Source organism: Oncorhynchus masou, chromosome 2 (assembly GCF_036934945.1).
Source record: "Oncorhynchus masou masou isolate Uvic2021 chromosome 2, UVic_Omas_1.1, whole genome shotgun sequence".
NCBI classification, from domain to species: domain Eukaryota; kingdom Metazoa; phylum Chordata; class Actinopteri; order Salmoniformes; family Salmonidae; genus Oncorhynchus; species Oncorhynchus masou.
Genome location: NC_088213.1, coordinates 8782756 through 8806813, shown reverse-complemented (window position 1 = coordinate 8806813; position 24058 = coordinate 8782756). Strand labels below are relative to the sequence as shown.

General features: G+C 51.9%; 1 pseudogene; it reads left to right on the top strand.

Moving 5' to 3' along the window:
- Positions 1 to 24058, top strand: part of LOC135552440 (high affinity cAMP-specific and IBMX-insensitive 3',5'-cyclic phosphodiesterase 8A-like) — a 90962-nt pseudogene that overhangs the window by 25353 nt on the left and 41551 nt on the right.

The window sequence follows — 24058 nt, the reverse complement described above, 5'->3', positions numbered from 1 at the left end:
CATCTATATACCAGTCACTATGATCATAGTCTCATCTATATACCAGTCACTATGATCATAGTCTCCATCTATATACCAGTCACTATGATCATAGTCTCCATCTATATACCAGTCACTATGATCATAGTCTCCATCTATATACCAGTCACTATGATCATAGTCTCATCTATATACCAGTCACTATGATCATAGTCTCCATCTATATACCAGTCACTATGATCATAGTCTCCATTATACCAGGAACTTGATCATAGTTGTATCTGTATCTGTCCACACAGACCTTTTGTTCTGGAGAGGTTTTGTTGATAAATTTTTATCTGAATGGTTTTGTTGATCTTTTTGGTGTTTGCTGTCATAGTCCGGACACAGTCATAGGAGGCCTCATGATGTCCCCCACACACATCAAATCTGGCTTTAATACCAGTCAGTGATCAGTCTCCCACCCAACACACCAACACACACCAACACCACACACACACAGTCACACACACAGTCATCACACACAGTCATCCCCCCACCACACACAGTCATCCATCCCACCACACACAGTCATCAGTCATCCCCCCCACCACACAGTCACAGTCATCACCAGTCATCCCCACCACACACAGTCATCCCCCCACACACAGTCATCCCCCCACCACACACAGTCATCCCCCCACACACACAGTCATCCACACACAGTCATCCCCCCCCCACCACACACAGTCATCCCCCCACACACACAGTCACACACACACAGTCATCCCCCACCACACACAGTCATCCCCCCACCACACACAGTCATCCCCCCCACACACACACACAGTCACAGTCCCCCACCACACACAGTCATCCCCCCACCACACACAGTCATCCCCCCACACACAGTCATCCCCCCACCACACACAGTCATCCCCCCCCACACACACACAGTCATCCCCCCACCACACACAGTCATCCCCCACCACACACACAGTCATCCCCCCACACCAGTCATCCCCCCACCACACACAGTCATCCCCCCACCACACACAGTCATCCCCCCACCACACACACAGTCATCCCCCCACACCACACACAGTCATCCCCCCACCACCACACACAGTCATCCCCCCACCCACACACAGTCATCCCCCCACCACACACAGTCATCCCCCCACACACACAGTCATCCCCCCCACACAGTCATCCCCCCACCACACACAGTCATCCCCCCCCACCACACACAGTCATCCCCCACCACACACAGTCATCCCCCCCCACACACAGTCATCCACCCCACCACACCCCCACCACACACAGTCATCCCCCACCACACACAGTCATCCCCCCACCACACACAGTCATCCCCCCACCACAGTCACACAGTCACCCCCCCCACAGTCAATCCCCCACACACAGTCATCCCCCCACCACACACCCCCCCACCACACACAGTCATCCCCCCACCCACACACAGTCATCCCCCCCCCCAGTCACCCCCCCACCACACACAGTCATCCCCCCACCACACACAGTCATCCCCCCACCACACACAGTCATCCCCCCCCCCACCACACACAGTCATCCCCCCACCACACACAGTCATCCCCCCACCACACACAGTCATCCCCCCCACCCACAGTCATCCCCCCACACACACAGTCATCCCCCCCCCCACCACACACAGTCATCCCCCCACCACACACAGTCATCCCCCCACCACACACAGTCATCCCCCCACCACACACAGTCATCCCCCCACCACACACAGTCATCCCCCCACCACACAGTCATCCCCCCACCACACACAGTCATCCCCCATCCCCCACACACACAGTCATCCCCCCACCACACACAGTCATCCCCCCCCACACACACAGTCATCCCCCCACCACACACAGTCATCCCCCCACCACACACAGTCATCCCCCCACCACACACAGTCATCCCCCCACCACACACAGTCATCCCCCCCCACCACACACCCCCCATCCCCCCACACACAGTCATCCCCCCCCACCACACACAGTCATCCCCCCACCACACACAGTCATCCCCCCACCACCACAGTCATCCCCCCCACACACAGTCATCCCCCCACCACACACAGTCATCCCCCCACCACACACAGTCATCCCCACACAGTCATCCCCCCACCACACACAGTCATCCCCCACCATCCCCCACACACAGTCATCCCCCCACCACACACAGTCATCCCCCCACCACACACAGTCATCCCCCCAGTCACCCCCCACACACACACAGTCATCCCCCCACCACACACAGTCATCCCCCCACCACACACAGTCATCCCCCCACAGTCATCCCCCCACACACAGTCATCCCCCCACCACACACAGTCATCCCCCCACAGTCATCCCCCACCACACACAGTCATCCCCCACCCACCCATCCCCCACCACACACAGTCATCCCCCCACCACACCACACACAGTCATCCCCCCCCCCACAGTCACACACACAGTCATCCCCCCACCACACACAGTCATCCCCCACCACACACAGTCATCCCCCCACCACACACACAGTCATCCCCCCACACACACACAGTCATCCCCCCACCACACACAGTCATCCCCCCACCACACACAGTCATCCCCCCCACACACAGTCATCCCCCCACCCACACACAGTCATCCCCCCCCCACAGTCATCCCCCCCACACACAGTCATCCCCCACCACACACAGTCCCCCACCACACACAGTCATCCCCCCACCCACACACAGTCATCCCCCCACCACACACAGTCATCCCCCCCACCACACACAGTCATCAGTCCCCCCACCACACACACAGTCATCCCCCCACCACACACAGTCATCCCCCCACCACACACAGTCATCCCCCCACCACACACAGTCATCCCCCCACCACACACACAGTCATCCCCACAGTCATCCCCCACCACACACAGTCATCCCCCCACCACACACAGTCATCCCCCCACCACACACAGTCATCCCCCACCACACACAGTCATCCCCCCACCACACACAGTCATCCCCCCACCACACACAGTCACCCCCCACCACACACAGTCATCCCCCCACCACACACACAGTCATCCCCCCACACACACAGTCATCCCCCCACACACACAGTCATCCCCCCACCACACACAGTCATCCCCCCACCACACACAGTCATCCCCCCACCACACACAGTCATCCCCCCCCCACCACACACAGTCATCCCCCCACCACACACAGTCATCCCCCCACCACACACAGTCATCCCCCACCACACACAGTCATCCCCCACCACACACAGTCATCCCCCACCACACACAGTCATCCCCCACACACACAGTCATCCCCCCACCACACACAGTCATCCCCCACCACACACAGTCATCCCCCCACCCACACAGTCATCCCCCCACACACAGTCATCCCCCCACCACCACAGTCATCCCCCACCACACACAGTCATCCCCCACCCCACAGTCATCCCATACCACACAGTCATCCCCCCACCACACACAGTCAATCATCCCCCCACCACACACAGTCATCCCCCCACACACACACAGTCATCCCCCCACCACACACAGTCATCCCCCACCACACACAGTCATCCCCCCACCACACACAGTCATCCCCCCCACCACACACAGTCATCCCCCACCACACACAGTCATCCCCCACCACACACAGTCATCCCCCCACCACACACAGTCCCCCACCACACACAGTCATCCCCCACACACACACCCCCACCACACACAGTCATCCCCCCACACACACACAGTCATCCCCCCCCCATCCCCCCCACCACACACAGTCACCCCCCACCACACACAGACTCATCCCCCCACCACACACAGTCATCCCCCACCACACACAGTCATCCCCCACCACATCCCACCATCCCCCACCACACACAGTCATCCCCCCCCCACACACAGTCATCCACACAGTCATCCCCCACCACACACAGTCATCCCCCCACCACACACAGTCACCCCCCCACCACACACAGTCATCCCCCCACCACACACAGTCCCCCCACCACACACACAGTCATCCCCCACCACACACAGTCATCCCCCCACCACACACAGTCATCCCCCCCCACCACACACAGTCATCCCCCCACCACACACAGTCATCCCCCACCACACACACAGTCATCCCCAGTCATCCCCCACCACACACAGTCATCCCCCCCACACAGTCATCCCCCCACACACAGTCATCCCCACCATCCCCCACACACAGTCATCCCCCCACCACACACAGTCATCCCCCCACAGTCATCCCCCCACACACAGTCATCCCCCACCACACACAGTCATCCCCCCACCACACACAGTCATCCCCCCACCACACACAGTCATCCCCACCACACACAGTCATCCCCCACCCACACACAGTCATCCCCCCCCACCACATCCTCCCACACAGTCATCCCCCCACCACACACAGTCATCCCCCCACCACACACACAGTCATCCCCCCACCACACACAGTCATCCCCCCACCACACACAGTCATCCCCCCACCACACACACAGTCATCCCCCCACCACACACAGTCATCCCCCCCCACCACACACAGTCATCCCCCACCACACACAGTCATCCCCCCACCACACACAGTCCCCCCACCACACACAGTCATCCCCCACCACACACAGTCATCTCCCCCACACACACACAGTCATCCCCCCCACACACAGTCATCCCCCACCACACACAGTCATCCCCCCACCACACACAGTCATCCCCCACCACCCACAGTCATCCCCCCACCACACACAGTCATCATCCCCCCCACCACACACACAGTCATCCCCCCACCACACACAGTCATCCCCCCACCACACACAGTCATCCCCCCACCACACACAGTCATCCCCCCACACACACACAGTCATCCCCCACCACACACACAGTCATCCCCCCCCACACACACAGTCATCCCCACCCCCAGTCATCCCCCCACCACACACAGTCATCCCCCCACCACACACAGTCATCCCCCCACCACACACAGTCCCCCACCACACACAGTCATCCCCCCACCACACACAGTCATCCCCCACCACACACACAGTCATCCCCCCACCACACACAGTCATCCCCCATCCCCACAGTCATCCCCCCACCACACACAGTCATCCCCCCACCACACACAGTCATCCCCCACCACACACAGTCATCCCCCCACCACACACACAGTCATCCCCCCCACCACACACAGTCATCCCCCACCACACACAGTCATCCCCCCCACACACAGTCATCCCCCCACACACAGTCATCCCCCCACCACACACAGTCATCACCACAGTCATCCCCCCACCACACACAGTCATCCCCACCATCCCCCCCACACACAGTCATCCCCCCACCACACACAGTCCCCCACCACACACAGTCACCCCCCACCACACACAGTCATCCCCCCACACACAGTCATCCCCCCCACCCACACACAGTCATCCCCCACCACACACAGTCATCCCCCCCCACCACACACAGTCATCCCCCACCACACACAGTCCCCCAGTCATCCCCCCACCACACACAGTCATCCCCCACCACACACAGTCATCCCCCACCACACACAGTCATCCCCCCACCACACACAGTCATCCCCCCACCACACACAGTCATCCCCCCACCACACACACAGTCATCCCCCCACCACACACAGTCATCCCCCACCACACACACAGTCATCCCCCCACCACACACAGTCATCCCCCCACCACACACAGTCATCCCCCCCCACCACACACAGTCCCCCCACCACATCCAGTCATCCCCCACACACACACAGTCATCCCCCCCACCACACACAGTCACCCCCCACCACACACAGTCATCCCCCCACCACACACACAGTCATCCCCCCACACACACACAGTCATCCCCCCACCACACACAGTCATCCCCCCACCACACACAGTCATCCCCCACCACACACAGTCATCCCCCCACCACACACAGTCATCCCCCACCACACACAGTCATCCCCCCCCACCACACAGTCATCCCCCACCACACACAGTCCCCCCACCACACACAGTCATCCCCAGTCATCCCCCACCACACACAGTCATCCCCCCCCCAGTCATCCCCCACACACAGTCATCCCCCCACCACACACAGTCATCCCCCCACACCACACACAGTCATCCCCCCACCACACACAGTCATCCCCCCACACACACACAGTCATCCCCCCACCACACACACAGTCATCACAGTCCCCACCACACACAGTCATCCCCCACCACACACAGTCATCCCCCCACCACACACAGTCATCCCCCCACCACACACAGTCATCCCCCCCACACACAGTCATCCCACCACACACAGTCATCCCCCACCACACACAGTCATCCCCCCCCACAGTCATCCCCCACCACACACAGTCATCCCCCCACCACACACACAGTCATCCCCCCACCACACACAGTCATCCACCCCATACCACACACAGTCATCCCCCACCACACACAGTCATCCCCACCACACACAGTCATCCCCACAGTCATCCCCCCACCACACACAGTCATCCCCCCACCACACACAGTCATCCCCCACCACACACAGTCATCCCCCCACCACACACAGTCATCCCCCACCACACACAGTCATCCCCCCACAGTCATCCCCCCACCACACACAGTCATCCCCCCACCACACACAGTCATCCCCCCCCACACAGTCATCCCCCCACCACACACAGTCATCCCCACCATCTCCCCCACCACACACAGTCATCCCCCACCCACACAGTCCCCCACCACACACACAGTCATCCCCCCACCCACACAGTCATCCCCCCACCACACACAGTCATCCCCCCACCACACAGTCATCTCCTCCCCCCCCACACACAGTCATCCCCCCACCACACACACAGTCATCCCCCCACCACACACAGTCATCCCCCCCACCACACACAGTCATCCCCCCACCACACACAGTCATCCCCCCACCACACACAGTCATCCCCCCCACACACAGTCACTCCCCCACCACACACAGTCATCCCCCCACCACACACAGTCATCCCCCCCACACACAGTCATCCCCCACCACACAGTCATCCCCCCCCACCACACACACAGTCATCCCCCACCACACACAGTCATCCCCCCCCACACCCAGTCATCCCCACCACACACAGTCATCCCCCCACCACACACAGTCATCCCCCCCACCACACACAGTCATCCCCCCACCACACACAGTCATCCCCCCACCACACACACAGTCATCCCCCCACCACACACACAGTCATCCCCCCACCACACACAGTCATCCCCCACCCACACACAGTCATCCCCCCACCACACACACAGTCATCCCCCCACCACACACAGTCATCCCCCCACACACACACAGTCATCCCCCCACCACACACAGTCATCCCCCCCACCACACATCATCCCCCACAGTCATCATCCCCCCACACACAGTCATCCCCCACCACACACAGTCATCCCCCCACCACACACAGTCATCCCCCCACCCACACACAGTCATCCCCCCATCCCCCCACACACAGTCATCCCCCCACCACACACAGTCATCCCCCCACCACACACAGTCATCCCCCACCACACACAGTCATCCCCACCACACACAGTCATCCCCACCACACACACAGTCATCCCCCCCCACACACAGTCATCCCCCCACCACACAGTCATCCCCCCACCACACACAGTCATCCCCCACCACACACAGTCATCCCCCCCCACACACAGTCATCCCCCCACCACACACAGTCATCCCCCCACCCACACACAGTCATCACCCCCACCACACACAGTCATCCCCCACCACACACAGTCATCCCCCCCCACCACACACAGTCATCCCCCCCCACCACACACAGTCATCCCCCCACCACACCACAGTCACCCCCCCCACACACAGTCATCCCCCCACACAGTCATCCCCCACACAGTCATCCCCCACCACACACAGTCATCCCCCACCACACACAGTCATCCCCCCACCCACCATCCCCCCACACACACAGTCATCCCCCACCACACACAGTCATCCCCCCACCACACACAGTCATCCCCCCACCACACACACAGTCACCCCCCCACCAGTCATCCCCCCACCACACAGTCATCATCCCCCACCCCACACACACAGTCACAGTCATCCCCACCACACACACAGTCATCCCCCCACCCACACACAGTCATCCCCCCACCACACACAGTCATCCCCCCACCACACACACAGTCATCCCCCCACCACACACAGTCATCCCCCACCACACACATCAGTCATCCCCCCACCACACACAGTCATCCCCCCACCACACACAGTCATCCCCCCCACCACACACAGTCATCCCCCCCACACACACACAGTCATCCCCCCACCACACACAGTCATCCCCCACCACACACAGTCATCCCCACCACATCCCCCACCACACACAGTCATCCCCCCACCACACACAGTCATCCCCCCCCCCCCACCACACACAGTCATCCCCCCACCACACACAGTCATCCCCCCACCACACACAGTCATCCCCCCACCACACACAGTCATCCCCCCACCACACACAGTCATCCCATCCCCCCACCACACACAGTCATCCCCACCACCACACACTCCCACCACACACAGTCATCCCCCCACCACACACAGTCATCCCCCACCACACACATCATCCCCCACACTTGTCTACAGTCAGTCCCCCCACCACACAGGTCATAGGGCTCTGGTCATACAGTCATCCCATAGTATCCCCCACCACACACAGGAATAGGGCTCTGGTCTATAGTCCAGTCATCCCACCACACAGTATACACAGTCAGGGCTCCCTGGTCTACAGTCCCCCACCACACACAGTCCCCCACCACCATTCACCCCCCCACACATCCCATAGGGAACACAGTCATCTGGTCTATAGTCATCCCCCACCACCACTACACACAGTCATCCCCACCACACACACTGGTCATCTATACACAGTCACCACTATATCACCAGGGAATAGGGCATCTGGTCTATAGTAGTACCACTATATAGGGAATCCCCCCAGGGCACACACAGTCATCCACCCCAGTAGTACACACAGTCATCCCACACCAGGGAATACAGGCTCTGGTCTATATCCCCACCACACACAGTCATCCCCCACCACACGCAGTCATCCCCACACCACATACAGTCATCAGTCATCCCCCCACCACACACAGTCATAGTAGTACCACTATCATCCCCCAGGGAATAGTCATCCTGGTCACACAGTCATACCACACAGTCATAGGGAACACACAGTCATCCCCCCACCACACACAGTCATCCCCCACCACTATATAGGGAATACACACAGTCATACACCACACCCAGTCATCCCCCACCACACACAGTCATACACCCCCACCACACACACAGTCCCTGGTCTACCACACACACCCTCATCCCCCCACCACTATGGGCCCTGGTCTATACACAGCACAGTCATTCCCCCCACCACCCAGTCATCCCCAGCACACACAGTCATCCCCCCACCACACCAGTCATACACAGCACCCAGTCATCCCCCCACCACACACACAGTCATACACACACAGTCATCCCCCATAAACACTGTGTTTAACCTCTGACCTCTAACTCTATAGAGATATGTCAGAACGCCAACACGATGGCCTGTTCCCCAATGAGCTGCTGCAGCTGGAGCTGAGAAGTTCTGGCACCAGTTCAAACTGAGGTCATCCCCCCACCACACACAGTCATCCCCACACACACACAGTCATCCCCCACCACACACAGTCATCCCCCACACAGGGCCACACAGTCATACACACACAGTCATCCCCCACAATCACACACAGTCATCCCCCCACCACACACAATCAAACTCCCACCACACACATCACACACACAGTCATCCCCACCACACACAGTCATCCCATACCACACACAGTCATCCAGTCATATAGGAATACCACACCACACCAAACAGTCACCATTATATAGGGAATAGGGCTCCTATAGTAGTCCCCATATAGGAATACCACAGTGTCTATATAGGGAATTCCTATAGTCAGTACCCTATATAGGAATAGGGCTCCTATAGTAGTACACTATATAGGGAATAGGGCTCTTTATAGACATCAGTCATCCCCCCACCACACACAGTCATCCACACACCACACACAGTCATCCCCACCACCACACACAGTCAACTCCCCACACACACAATCCCCACACACACACACACAATCACTTTACACACACAGTCATCCCCACAGGTTCACACACAGTCATTAACCCCACCACACACAGTCATCCCCCCACCAAACACACAGTCATCCCCACCACACACAGTCTTCCCCAGATCCACACAGTCAATCCTTTATCACACACACAGTCAATCCCCCACCCACACAGTCAACCACTTTATCACTTCCCCACCACACACACTCATCCCCCCACCTTTATCTACTTCCCCAGAGTCATCCCCAGAGTCAGATCAACTCCTTTATCACTTCCCCAGTCATCCCCCCCAGAGTCAGATCAACTCCTTTATCTACTTCCCCAGAGTCAGATCAACTCCTTTATCATCCCCAGTGCATCCTTTATCCACTTCCCACAGTCATCAACTCCTTTATCTACACACAGTCAGATCAACTCCTTTATCACTTCCCCAGAGTCAGATCAACTCCCTACTTCCCACACAGTCAGATCAACTCCCCTTCCCCAGACACAGATCAACTCCTTTATACTTCCCCAGTCAGATCAACTCCCTACTTCCACCAGAGTCAGATCAAATCCTTTATCTACCCCCAGAGTCAGATCAACTCCTTTATCATCCCCCCAGATCAACTCCCTTTATCTACCCACAGTCATCCCCCCTACCCCAGAGTCAGATCAATCCTTTATCTACTCATCCCCCACAGTCACAGATCAACTCCTTTATCTTCCCCCCAGATCAACTCCTTTATCTACTTCACACAGTCATCCCCCTCCCACCACACAGTCAGATCATCCCCCCCCAGACACAGATCAACTCCTTTATCCCCCCCCAGACACCCCACTCACTTTAGTCATACTTCCCAGAGTCAGATCAACTCCTTTATCACAGTCGTCAGATCAAAACACTTCCCCACCAGTCACAGTCAACTCCCATCGACCACAGTCAGTCACTCCTTTATCTACCACACAGAGTCATCCCCCTACTTCCACACAGTCATCCCCCACCAGATCAACTCCATCGATCCCCAGTCAGATCAACTCCTTTATCTACTTCCACAGTCAGATCAACTCCCACCCAGAGTCAGATCAACTCCTTTATCTACCCCACACACACAGTCAGATCAAGTCATACCCCACCCCTTTATCTACTTCCCAGACACAGAGAGTCAGATCCAACTCCTTTATCTACTTCCCCACCATCAACTCCAGTCATCCCCCAGTCACACACACAGTCAGATCCCTCCACTACTTCCCCCAGTCAGATCAACATCTACTTCCCCCCCATCACACATCACAGTCATCAACCCACACACACAGTCATCCCCCCATCCACACACACAGTCAATCCTTTATCACTTCCCCACACACAGTCATCCCCCCAGTCAGATCAACTCACATCATCCCCCCAGAGTCAGATCAAACTCCTTTATCACTTCCCCAGTCAGATCAATCATCCCCCACATCAACACACAGTCATCCCCCCTTTATCACACACAGTCATCCCCCAACTCCAGTCATCCCCCACCACACACACAGTCATCAATCCTTTAACTTCCCCAGAGTCATCAACTCCTTTATCACACAGTCAATCCCCCCAGTCGTCAGATCAACTCCATCACTTCCCAGAGTCATCCCCCCATCACAGACAGCCATCAACTCCAGTCATTCCCCAGAGTCAGATCAACTCCTTTATCATCCCCAGAGTCAGATCAACTCCTTTATCACTTCCCCAGAGTCAGATCAACTCCTTTATCTACAGAGTCAGATCCAACTCCTTTATCTACACAGTCACTCCTTTATCTACTTCCCCAGTCAGATCAACTTTATCATCCCCCCCCAGAGTCATCAACTCCTTTATCACTTCCCCAGTCAGATCAACTTTATCATCCCCCCCAGAGTCAGATCAACTCCTTTATCACTTCCCCAGTCGTCACAACAGTCTTTATCCTTCCCCAGAGTCGTCAGATCAACTCCTTTATCGACTTCCCCAGTCAGATCAACTCCTTTATCTACTTCCCCAGAGTCAGATCAACTCCTTTATCTACTTCCCCAGAGTCAGATCAACTCCTTTATCTACTTCCCCAGAGTCGTCAGATCAACTTTATCGACTTCCCCAGTCAGATCAACTCCTTTATCTACTTCCCCAGAGTCAGATCAACTCCTTTATCTACTTCCCCAGAGTCAGATCAACTCCTTTATCCCTTCCCCACACAGAGTCAGATCAACTCCTTTATCTACTTCCCCAGAGTCAGATCAACTCCTTTATCTACTTCCCCAGAGTCAGATCAACTCCTTTATCTACTTCCCCAGAGTCGTCAGATCATCAGAGTCGTCAGATCAACCTTTATCGACTTCCCCAGAGTCAGTCAGATCCCCCAACACTCCTTTATCTACTTCCCCAGAGTCAGATCAACACTTTATCTACTTCCCCAGAGTCAGATCAACTCCTTCATCGACTTCCCCAGAGTCGTCAGATCAAATCCTTTATCTATCCCCCTTCCCCAGAGTCAATCAGATCAACTCCTTTATCCCCCCAGTCAGATCAACTCCCTTTTATCTACTTCCCCCCAGAGTCAGATCAACTCCTTTATCACACTTCCCAGAGTCAGATCAACTCCTTTATCTACTTCCCAGAGTCAGATCAGACCTTTATCTACTTCCCCAGAGTCAGATCGACATCGACCCCCCCAGTCAGTCATCAACTCCTTTATCTACTTCCCCAGAGTCAGTCATCAACTCCTTTATCTACTCATCCCCACCCAGAGTCAGTCATCAACTCCTTTAGTCATCCTCCCACCACAGATCAGTCTTTATCCTTCCCAGAGTCACAGATCAACTCCTTTACTTCACCCAGAGTCAGATCCCTTTATCTACTTCCACCACTCACAGATCAATCCTTTATCGACCCCAGAGTCAGATCAACTCCTTTATCTACTTCCCCAGAGTCGTCAGATCAACTCCTTTATCGACTTCCCAGAGTCAGATCAACTCCTTTATCTACTTCCCAGAGTCATCAACCCTTTATCTACTTCCAGAGTCAGATCAACTCCTTTATCTACTTCCCAGAGTCAGATCAACTCCCCAGAGTCAGATCAACTCCTTTATCTACTTCCCCAGAGTCAGATCAACTCCTTTATCTACTTCCCCAGAGTCGATCAACTCCAGTCATCCCCCCAGATCAACTCCTTTATCAGTCAGATCAACTCCTTTATCTACTTCCCCAGAGTCAGATCAACTCCTTTATCCTTCCCCAGAGTCGTCAGATCAACTCCTTTATCGACTTCCCCAGAGTCAGATCAACTCCTTTATCTACTTCCCCAGTCAGATCAACTCCTTTATCCACTTCCCCAGAGTCAGATCAACTCCTTTATCTACTTCCCCAGAGTCAGATCAACTCCTTTATCTACTTCCCAGAGTCAGATCAATCCTTTATCTACTTCCCCAGAGTCAGATCAACTCCTTTATCTACTTCCCAGAGTCAGATCAACTCCTTCATCTACTTCCCCAGAGTCGTCAGATCAACTCCTTTATCGACTTCCCCAGAGTCAGATCAACTCCTTTATCTACTTCCCCAGAGTCAGATCAACTCCTTTATCTACTTCCCAGAGTCAGATCAACTCCTTTATCGACTTCCCAGAGTCGTCAGATCAACTCCTTTATCTACTTCCCAGAGTCAGATCAACTCCTTTATCCCTTCCCCAGAGTCAGTCATCAACTCCACGACTTCCCCCAGAGTCAGACACACTCCTTTATCTACCCCCCAGAGTCAGATCAACTCCCGACTTCCCCAGTCAGATCAACTCCTTTATCTACTTCAGAGTCCCCAGATCAACAGTCATCCCCCCACCAGTCGTCAGATCATCTCCTTTATCGACTTCCCCCCAGAGTCAGATCTCCCCCACCCCAGAGTCATCAGATCAATCCTTTATCCCCTTCCCCAGTCAGATCAACTCCCTTTATCTACTTCTTGAGAGTCGTCAGATCAACTCCTTTATCGACTTCCACACAGTCATCCCCAGATCAACTCCTTTATCCTACCCACCCACAGAGTCAGATCAACACACAGTCATCCCCCCACCACCACTCCTTTATCTACTTCATCAGATCAACTGGTCAGATCAACTCCTTTATCACTTCCCCAGAGTCAGAAGTCAGGACTCCTTTGTCTATGTCTTCCAAACACAGTAGTACGCAATGACTGGACAGGAATCAGAGCAAAACTCCGTTTATCTATCCAGTTTACCAGCTAAGGGCTGGGAGGCAGAGGAGCTTGACAGACAACTACATAGGTCAGTGAACAGTTAGTTTCAGCCTCAGTTCTTCAAGGTCACAGTGAGACCATTCACATAGGGAATAGAAAGTCTCTCATCCACTATATCTGAGCTGTGTCTCTACACAAGTCATCTCATCTATGTGAGCTGTGTCTCAGGGCTAGCAAAAGTCTATCCGTTTACCAGCTCTATCTGAGTTAGTCTTCACACAAGTCTATAGTAGTATCTCATCTATGTGAGAATGTGTCTCACCAAGTATCTCATCTATGTGATGTGTCACCAAGCATCTCATCTATCTGAGTTGTGTCTCACCAAGCATCTCATCTATTTGAGCTGTGTCCACCAAGCATCTCATCTATCCTGTGTCTCACCAAGCATCTCATCTATCTGAGCCCTGTGTCTCACCAAGCATCTCATGTATTTGAGCTGTGTCTCACCACAGCATCTCATGTATTTGAGCTGTGTCTCACCAAGCATCTCATCTATCTGAGCTGTGTCTCACCAAGCATCTCAAGTATTTGAGCTGTGTCTCACCAAGCATCTCATCTATCTGAGCTGTGTCTCACCAAGCATCTATTCCCAGGCTGTGTCACCAAGCATCTTCATGTATTTGAGCTCCCCCCACCAAGCATCTCATCTATCTGAGCTGTGTCTCACCAAGCATCTCATGTACAATGAGCTGTGTCTCTCACACAGTAAGCTGTGTCTCACACACATCTCATCAATCAGCTGTGTCTCACCAAGCATCTCATCTATCTGAGCTGTGTCTCACACACAGCATCTCATCACACACAGTGTCACACAGTATAACCACTCATACAGAAGACACATACCCATAGATGCTTTGTGTGATGTGTTGTTGTCTCTACCTTCTCCCCACAGTCATTGTGCTGTTGTCTGTTCCCCAGTAATTTTTTACCATGTTGTGGTCAGATCTACCATGTTGTTATTATATCCTTGTGTTGCTACCATGTTGTTGTTATGTTGTCAGTTGCTACCATTTGTGCTGCTACCATGTTGTGTTGCTACCATGTTGTTGCCATGTTGTGTTGCTGCCATGTTGTGCTGCTACCATGTTGTGTTGCTGCCATGTTGTGTTGCTGCCATGTTGTTGTTATGTTGTGTTGCTACCATGTCGATTGCCATGTTGTACTTTGCTAACATGTTAATCTACCATGTTGTTGCCATGTTGTGTTGCCCCCATGCTGTGTTGCTACCATGTTGTTGCCATGTTGTGTAGCTGCCATGTTGTTACTTATGTTGTCAGTTGCTACCATGTTGTGCTGCTACCATGTTGTGTTTGCCACCATGTTCAGTTGTTATGTTGTGTTGCTACCATGTTTATCTGCTGCCATGTTGTGTTGCTGCCATGTTGTTGTTATGTTGTGTTGCTACCATGTTGTTGCAGTCATGTTGTGTTGCTACCATGTGTGCTGCTACCATGTTGTTGCCATGTTGTGTTGCTACCACCATGTTGTTGCCATGTTGTGTTTTTGCACACAGTCATGTTGCCCCATGTTGTGTTGCTGCCATGTTGTTGTTATGTTATGTTGCTACCATGTTGTTGCCATGTTGTGTTGCTGCCATGTTGTGTTGCTGCCATGTTGTTGTTATGTTGTGTTGCTACCATGTTGTGCTGCTACCATGTTGTGCTGCTACCATGTTGTGTTGCTACCATGTTGTTGTTATGTTGTGTTGCTACCGTGTTGTTGTTATGTTGTGTTGCTACTATTCTGTGTTGTGATGTGTTGCTCTCCCTCGTTGTTGTCTTTAGGTCCCTCTTTATGTCCCCACACACAGTGTTGTCTCTCTTGTTGTGTCATCAACTGTGTTTTGTCCTATATTTATATTGTATTTATGTTTAATCCCAGGACCTCGTCCCTGCAGGAGTCTTTTGCCTTTTGGTTGGCCGTCATTGTAAATAAGTATTTGTTCTTAGCTGACTTGCCTAGTGAAATAAAGGTTAAATAAAAATAATCCCCATAAATCCACTCAATGCTGGCCCAAAATCCTGTAATAATTTGGAGTGATTAAAAATGAGAGACTCCCCACCACACACAGTAGAATGTCCTTTCTACAGCGACAGTACTGTACACATGTCTAAATCCCCCCACCACTCCTGTTCTACATTCAGAGTGCATTTCAACTATCTCCCTCCTCCCTATCACCTCCCTCCCTCCCACATCTCTCCCTCCCTCCCTATCTCTCTTCCCTCCCTAGTCATCCCCCCACCCTCCCCAGTCAATCTCCTCCACTCCCTAGTCATCCCCCCCCTCCACATCAGTCATCCCTCCCTTCCCCCACAGTCATCCCTTTATCCTTCCCCCAGCCATCCCTCCTTTATCTCTCATCCCCTCCCAACTCCTTTATCTCCTCCCTCACACAGTCTCCCTACCTTCCCACAGTCATCCTCCCTCCCCTATCTCTCTTCCCCACAGTCACCCCCCTCCCTTCCCTTGCCCTCTCCTCTCCCTCCCCCCTCAGCCTCCTCCTTTATCTCCCTTCCCCCCTCAGATCCCTCCCTATCCCTCCCTCCCAAATCCTTTATCCATCCCACCACTCCCTCCTCTCTTCCCCCATCAACTCCCTATCTACTTCCCACACAGTCTCCATCCCTGCCCTCCCAGTCCTTCCTCCTGCCTCTCTTTCCTAGGTCGTGTAGATGTCTCCTTCTCCCCCATCAGATCAACTCCTTTATCTCCCCCCAGAGTCAGATCCCTCCTTTATCTCCCATCCCTGAGGATCCCTCCCCCTCCTCTACCCCAGGTCTCCCTCCTTATATCTAGTTCCCATCAGAATCCCTCCTTCTATAGTCCCCCATGGGAATCAACTCCTCTGGTCTTATTCTACTCCCTCCCCAGATGGAAGCCCTGTACTTTCCTAGGAGTGGGGGAATCATTTACCACATTGGGAAGAGGGCCATAGGGATATAAATTTCTACTTCCCCAGTAGTCAAGTCATTCAGGTGGGTTTTATAGTTTCATTAGTTTTACTAAAGAATGGTTTGTTGTTTATTCTCAACCAAACAGTCAACAGATGGGGACTAAGGTAGGAGTGGGGGAACATTTGATCAACTCCTTTATCGAGGGCCACAGGGATTTTGTCTACTTCCCAGTGGTCAGCAACTCCTTTATCAGACCCAGAGTCAGACACAGCAGTTATGGGCCCTGGTCTATACTCCCACCCTATTCAGGGTCCACAGTTAGAGACACAGCCCTGGTCAGACACAGTTAGAGACATACACAGCACCCTATGGGACACACACAGCACCCTATTCCTATGGGCCCAGGTCAGAAAAGTACAGACACAGATTTGGACAGACGGATAAACACAGAGTACAGATCACTGACCTCTATCGACTTAGAGACAGGCACAGCCACAGACACGATCTGTTAGAGATGACTCCTTTATCTACATGGAGCGTGAGAAGTTCTGGCACAGTTCAAACTGAGGTGAGACACACACACACACACACACACAATCACATACAGTCACACACAGACACACAATCACATCACACACACAGTCACACAATCACATACAGAAGTCAGATCAACTCCAGTCACAGAGTCGTCAAATCCAACTCCTTTATCGACTTCCCCAAACACACAATCACACACACAATCACACTCACACATCTACTTCAGAGCGCCATAATCAACACACACACAATCAAACTCACATCACACACAATCACACACACAATCAACTCCTTTATCACTTCCACCACAGTCAGATCAACATCGACTTCCCCAGAAGTAAGGGCACAGTTCAAACTGAGGTGAATATTTAACTCCTTTATTTACTTCCCCAGAGTCAGATCAACTCCTTTATCTACTTCCCCAAGTCGTCAGATCAACTCCTTTATTGACTTCCCAGAGTCAGAGATCAACTCCTTTATCGACTTCCCCAGTCAGATCAACTCCTTTATCGACTTCCCCAGAGTCAGATCAACTCCTTTTATCTACTTCCCCAGTTGTCAGATCAACTCCTTTATCGACTTCCCCAGAGTCGTCAGATCAACTCCTTTATCGACTTCCCCAGAGTCAGATCCAACTCCCTTTATCTACTTCACAGTCGTCAGATCAACTCCTTTATCACTTCCCCAGAGTCAGATCAACTCCTTTGTCGACTTCCCAGAGTCAGATCCCAACTCCTTTATCTACTTCCCCAGAGAGTCAGATCAACTCCTTTATCTACTTCCCCAGAGTCAGATCAACTCCTTTATCTACTTCCCCAGAGTCAGATCAACTCCTTTATCTACTTCCCCAGAGTCGTCAGATCAACTCCTTTTCGTCACTTCCCCAGAGTCAGAGTCAGATCAAGCTCCTTTATCTACTTCCCCAGTCAGATCCCTTTATCTACTTCCCCAGAGTCGTCAGATCAACTCCTTATCGACTTCCCCAGAGTCAGATCAACTCCTTTATCTACTTCCAGAGGTCAGATCAACTCCTTTATCGACTTCCCCAGAGAGTCAGATCAACTCCTTTATCTTCCCTAGAGTCGTCAGATCAACTCCTTTTATCTACTTCCCCAGTCAGATCAACTCCTTTATCTACTTCCCCAGAGATCAGGTCAGATCGCGGATACCATTTTTACTGTCCTGCAAACAGTTTGGCGGAAGTTGCTAACTAGCGTTAACAATGACTGGAAGTCTAAAGAGTCGTCATAAAATCCGTTTACTATCGTTTACCAGCTAAGGGCTGGGGATCATCTCCTTTTGACAGACTTACATGAGGTCATGGTGAACAGTTAGTTTCAGCCTCAGTTCTTCAGGAAACACAGTGAGACCATTCACATAATATGAAAGTATCAGATCATCTATCGAGCTGTCCCAGTCAGCATCTCATCTTTATCTGTGTCTCACCAGAGCATCAACTCTTTATCTGAGTTGTCTCACTAAGCATCTCATCTACTTCCAGAGTCTGTGTCTCTGAAAGTATCTCATCTATGTGAGCTGTGTCTCACCAAGCATCTCATCTATCTGAGTTGTGTCTCACCAAAGTCATCTCATCCTTTATCTAGCTGTGTCTCACCAAGTCAGATCTCATTTATTTGGGCTGTGTCTCAGACCAAGATCTCATCTATCTACTGTGTCTCCCAGAGTCATGATTTGATCAACCCTTTATCTACTTCCCCAGCATCTCATGTATTTGAGCTTTATCTACTTCCCAGATCTCGGCCAGATCAACATCTTTATCGATTTCCCAGAGTCTCCAGATCATCTCCTTTATCGACTGTCCCAGAGTCAGATCAAGCTGTGTCTCACCAGAGTCAGATCAAGCTTTATCTACTTCCCAGAGTCTCATCAAATCCTTTATCGTGTCTCACCAAGCATCTCAAGTATTTGATCGACTGTGTCTCACCAAGCATCTCCTTTATCTAGCTGTCCCAGAGTCATCTCATCTATCTGAGCTGTGAGTCAGATCATCTAGTGTCCAATGTATAACCAGCTCATAGATCAAGACACATACCCATAGATGCTTTTGTGTGATGTGTTGTTGTCTCTCTTCTCCCCCTTTGTGCTGTTGTCTTCCCCAGTAATTTTTACCATGTTGTGGTGCTACCATGAGTATTAGATCAACCATGTTGTTGTTATGTTATGTTGCTACCAACTTTTCTATGTTGTGTTGCTACCATGTTGTTGCCATGTTGTGTTGCTGCCATGTTGTGCTGCTACCATGTTGTGTTGCTGCCATGTTGTGTTGCTGCCATGTTGTTGTTATGTTGTGTTATACCATCCGTTATCGATGTTCCCAGTTGCTAACATGTTAAGTTGCTACCATGTTGCCATGTTGTGTTGTTTCATGCTGTGTTGCTACTTCCCCATGTTGTTGCCATGATCAACCTTAGCAGCTGCCATGTTGTTGTTATGTTGTGTTGCTACCATGTTGTGCTGCTACCATGTTGTGTTGCTACCATGTTGTTGTTATGTTGTGTTGCTACCATGTTGTGTTGCTGCCATTTATGTTGCTGCCATGTTGTTGTTATGTTGTGTTGCTACCATGTTGTTGCCATGTTGTGTTGCTACCATGTTGTGCTGCTACCATGTTGTTGCCATGTTGTGTTGCTACCATTTGTGTTGCTACCATGTTGTTGCCATGTTGTGTTGCTGCCATGTTGTGTTGCTGCCATGTTGTGTTGCTGCCATGTTGTTGTTATCAACTACCTTTATCATGTTGTGTTGCTGCCATGTTGTGTCAGATGTTGTTGTCATGTTGTGTTGCTACCATGTTGTCTGCTACCCCAGAGCGTCAGATCAAATGTTGTTGTTATGTTGTGTTCCCCAGAGTCGTCAGATCAACTCCTTTATCTATTCTGTGTTGTGATGATTTGCTCTCTTCTACGTTCCCCAGAGTCTTTAGGATCCTCTTTATCGTGTTGTGTTCCCAGAGTCCTATATTTATCATTGTATTTATCCTTTAGGACCTCGTCCCTGCAGGAGTCAGTCTTTTGCCTTTTGGTTGGCCGTCATTGTAAATAAGTATTTGTTCTTAGCTGACTTGCCTAGTGAAATGTCAGTTAAATAAAAATAAATAAATCCACTCAATGCTGGCCCAAAATCCTGTAATAACTCCTTGGAGTGATTAAAAATGAGAGAGAGTAGAATGTTCTTTCTAACCTTTATGTACTGTACACATGTCTAAATGATCAGCTCCTGTTCTACATTCAGAGGTGCATTTCAGATCAACTCCTTTATCTACCTCCCTCCCAGATCAACCTCTTTCTCTCCCTCCTCCCTATCTCAGATCAACCTTCCTCCCTACTTCCCCAGAGTCAGATCAACTCCTTTATCTCTCCCTCCCTCCCTACTTCCCCAGATCTCTCTCTCCCTCCCTCCCAGATCTCTCCCTCCCTTATCTCTCTCCCTCCCCTAGATCTCTCTTTCCCTCCTCCCTAGATCTCTCTCTCCCTCCCTTTTATCTCTTCAAATCTCTCTCCCTCCCTCCCAGATCTCTCCCTCCCTCCCTCCCTATCAATCTCTCCCTCCCTCCTCCTTTATCTACTTCCTCCAGAGTCTCTCCCTCCCTATCCCTCCCTCAGATCCTCTTGCCCTCTCCTCTCTCAATGCTTTCCCTCCCTCCCAGAGTCCCTCAACTCCTATCTACTTCCCCCTCTCCAGCTCTCCCTCCCTCCTCCCCCATCTCCCTCCTCCCCCTCTCCATCCCTGCTCTCCCTCCTTTCCCCCATCTCCCTCCTCTCCCTCTCCTCTCCCTGAGTCAGATCAACTCCTTAATGCTATCTTCACAGCATTGGAGCAGATCCAGGAGGCCATAGAGACTTCACCAATGAGGATCAAGTCATTCGAGGTGGGTTTTCATTAGAGTCAGATCATGGTTTGTCCTTTATCTACTTCCCCAGAGTCTACAGATGGAAGCACTTAATCTACTTCCCCAGAGGGCGTCAGATTAGGATTTTTCGATTTGCAGAGTCAGAAAGATCAACTCCTTATCGGGAACACAGCTACAGACACAATTAGAGGTCCCTATCTACTTCCCCAGTTAGTCAGATCACGGCTTTATCTACACAGAGTCAGATCAACAGGCACAGCCACAGACACAGCTATCAACACGGCTTTATCGACCCAGTTAGATCAACACAGCTACAGACACAGGCAGTTAGAGACACAGGCACTTTAGCCACAGACCCAGTTAGAGATCAACACAGCCACAGACACAGTTAGAGACACAGCCACTTTATCTACTTCCGGACACAGCAACAGGCACCTTTACCACAGCTAGAGACATGGCTACCGACACAGCTACAGACAGAGACACAGCTACAGACAGATCAACAGCTTTATGTTTTATCATGTGATCGCCAGTTATCAATGTCTGTTATCGTCTGTCAGAGTGTGATCAATCTCTAATGATCTGATTCTCAGAGTTTTTATGTATCTCTCTTTCTTCCCCTAGAGTCTCAACCTTGTCCTTCCTCTCAGATCCCCTTTATCGATTTCCTAGAGTCAGATCTCCTTCCCCTCTCTCTCCCCCGTCTCCCTTTATCCCCCAGAGTCAGATCCCCTTTATCTCTCCCTCCAGGATCAACCTCTCCCCGTCTCCCCCCCCGTCTCTCCCACTCAGATCCCCCCTACTCCCCGTCAGATCCCTTTCCCCCTAGAGTTGTCCAACCCTTTATCTACTCCCCCTCTCCCTGTCTCTTATCGATTTCCCCCTCAGATCAACTCCTTTATCGACTCCCCCCGTCAGATCAACCCTTTATCTCTCCCCAGAGTCAGATCAACTCCTTTATCGATTTCTCAGATCAACCCTTTATCGATTTCCCAGAGTCAGATCAACCTCTTTATCTACTTCCCCAGAGTCACAGATCAACTCCTCTTCCCCCTCTCTCCCTTTATCTACTTCCAGAGTCAGATCAACTCCTTTATCTACTTCCCCTCCCCCCTTTATCGATTTCTCCCCTTTATCTACTTCCCCAGAGTCGTCAGATCTCCCCCTCAGAGTCAGATCCCCTTTATCTACTTCTCCCTCCCCTTCTCTCCCCCTTCCCCCCGTCAGATCTCCCCTCTATCGAGTATCAGATCAACCCTATCTACTTCCCCAGAGTCAGATTCATGGGATACCATTTTTATGTCGGTGAACTAATAGGGAAGGGAATAACAGAAGTGCCTAAAGTGAAAAGAATAAACCTGATCCTCCTTGCTAAACCATGAACTGACTGACAATACATAGGTCAACGTGAGTGTCCATCACTCTGTTCATCAAGGAAACACAGCCTTATAACAGCTCTATCTGAGCTGTGTGTTGACCTCAGCTCGTGTCACCAAGCATCTCATTTTCATGCAGTGAGATGAGACATCTATGTGAGCTGGCTGGGTTTGTGGTGTGAGTACAAGATCTCATCTATCTGAGTTGTGTCTCACAGGCAGACAGAGGAACAGTCACCAAGCACTGCATTTGAGCTTGTCTGCATCCATCTATCTGAGCTGTGTCTCACCAAGCATCTCATGTATTTGAGCTGTGTCTCACCAAGCATCCTGACTGAGACGCCATTTTGAGTTCTCTCCTGCCCCGTAAAGTATGTCTCACCAAGCATCTCATCTATCTGAGCTGTGTCTCACCAAGCATCTCAGGATTTGACCCCCAGCATCTCATGTATTTGAGGTGATCAGATCTCATGGATCGAGCTTCTTCATTAAGACATATTATAGACTACAGCATTTCATTTATGTGAGTCGGTTCAAGTTCATCTATCTGAGCGTGTCTCACCAAGCATCAATCTAGGTCGGTTCAGTTGGTGAGAGCGGGACACATAACATAGATGCTTGGTCGGTTCAGTTGGTTGCGGGGCCCTTCAGTAACATCAATGTGGTCTGTTCAGTTGGTTCGCGGCAGTAACATCAATGTGGTCGGTTCAATTCCCCTGAGGATTACATTGTGTTGCAACCATGTTGGGTTATTACTGGAAAGTTTACCATGTAAACTACCAGGATGTTGTGATTCATGTTGCACTTCAGATTATGTGTGTGCTGTAATTATCTTTGGCCCTCTGTGTGAATTTATCACGTGGAAAATAAATTAAATAATTACATAAGATTGTTGTAAAATATTTTTAAAATAAATAGAAGGACAAAG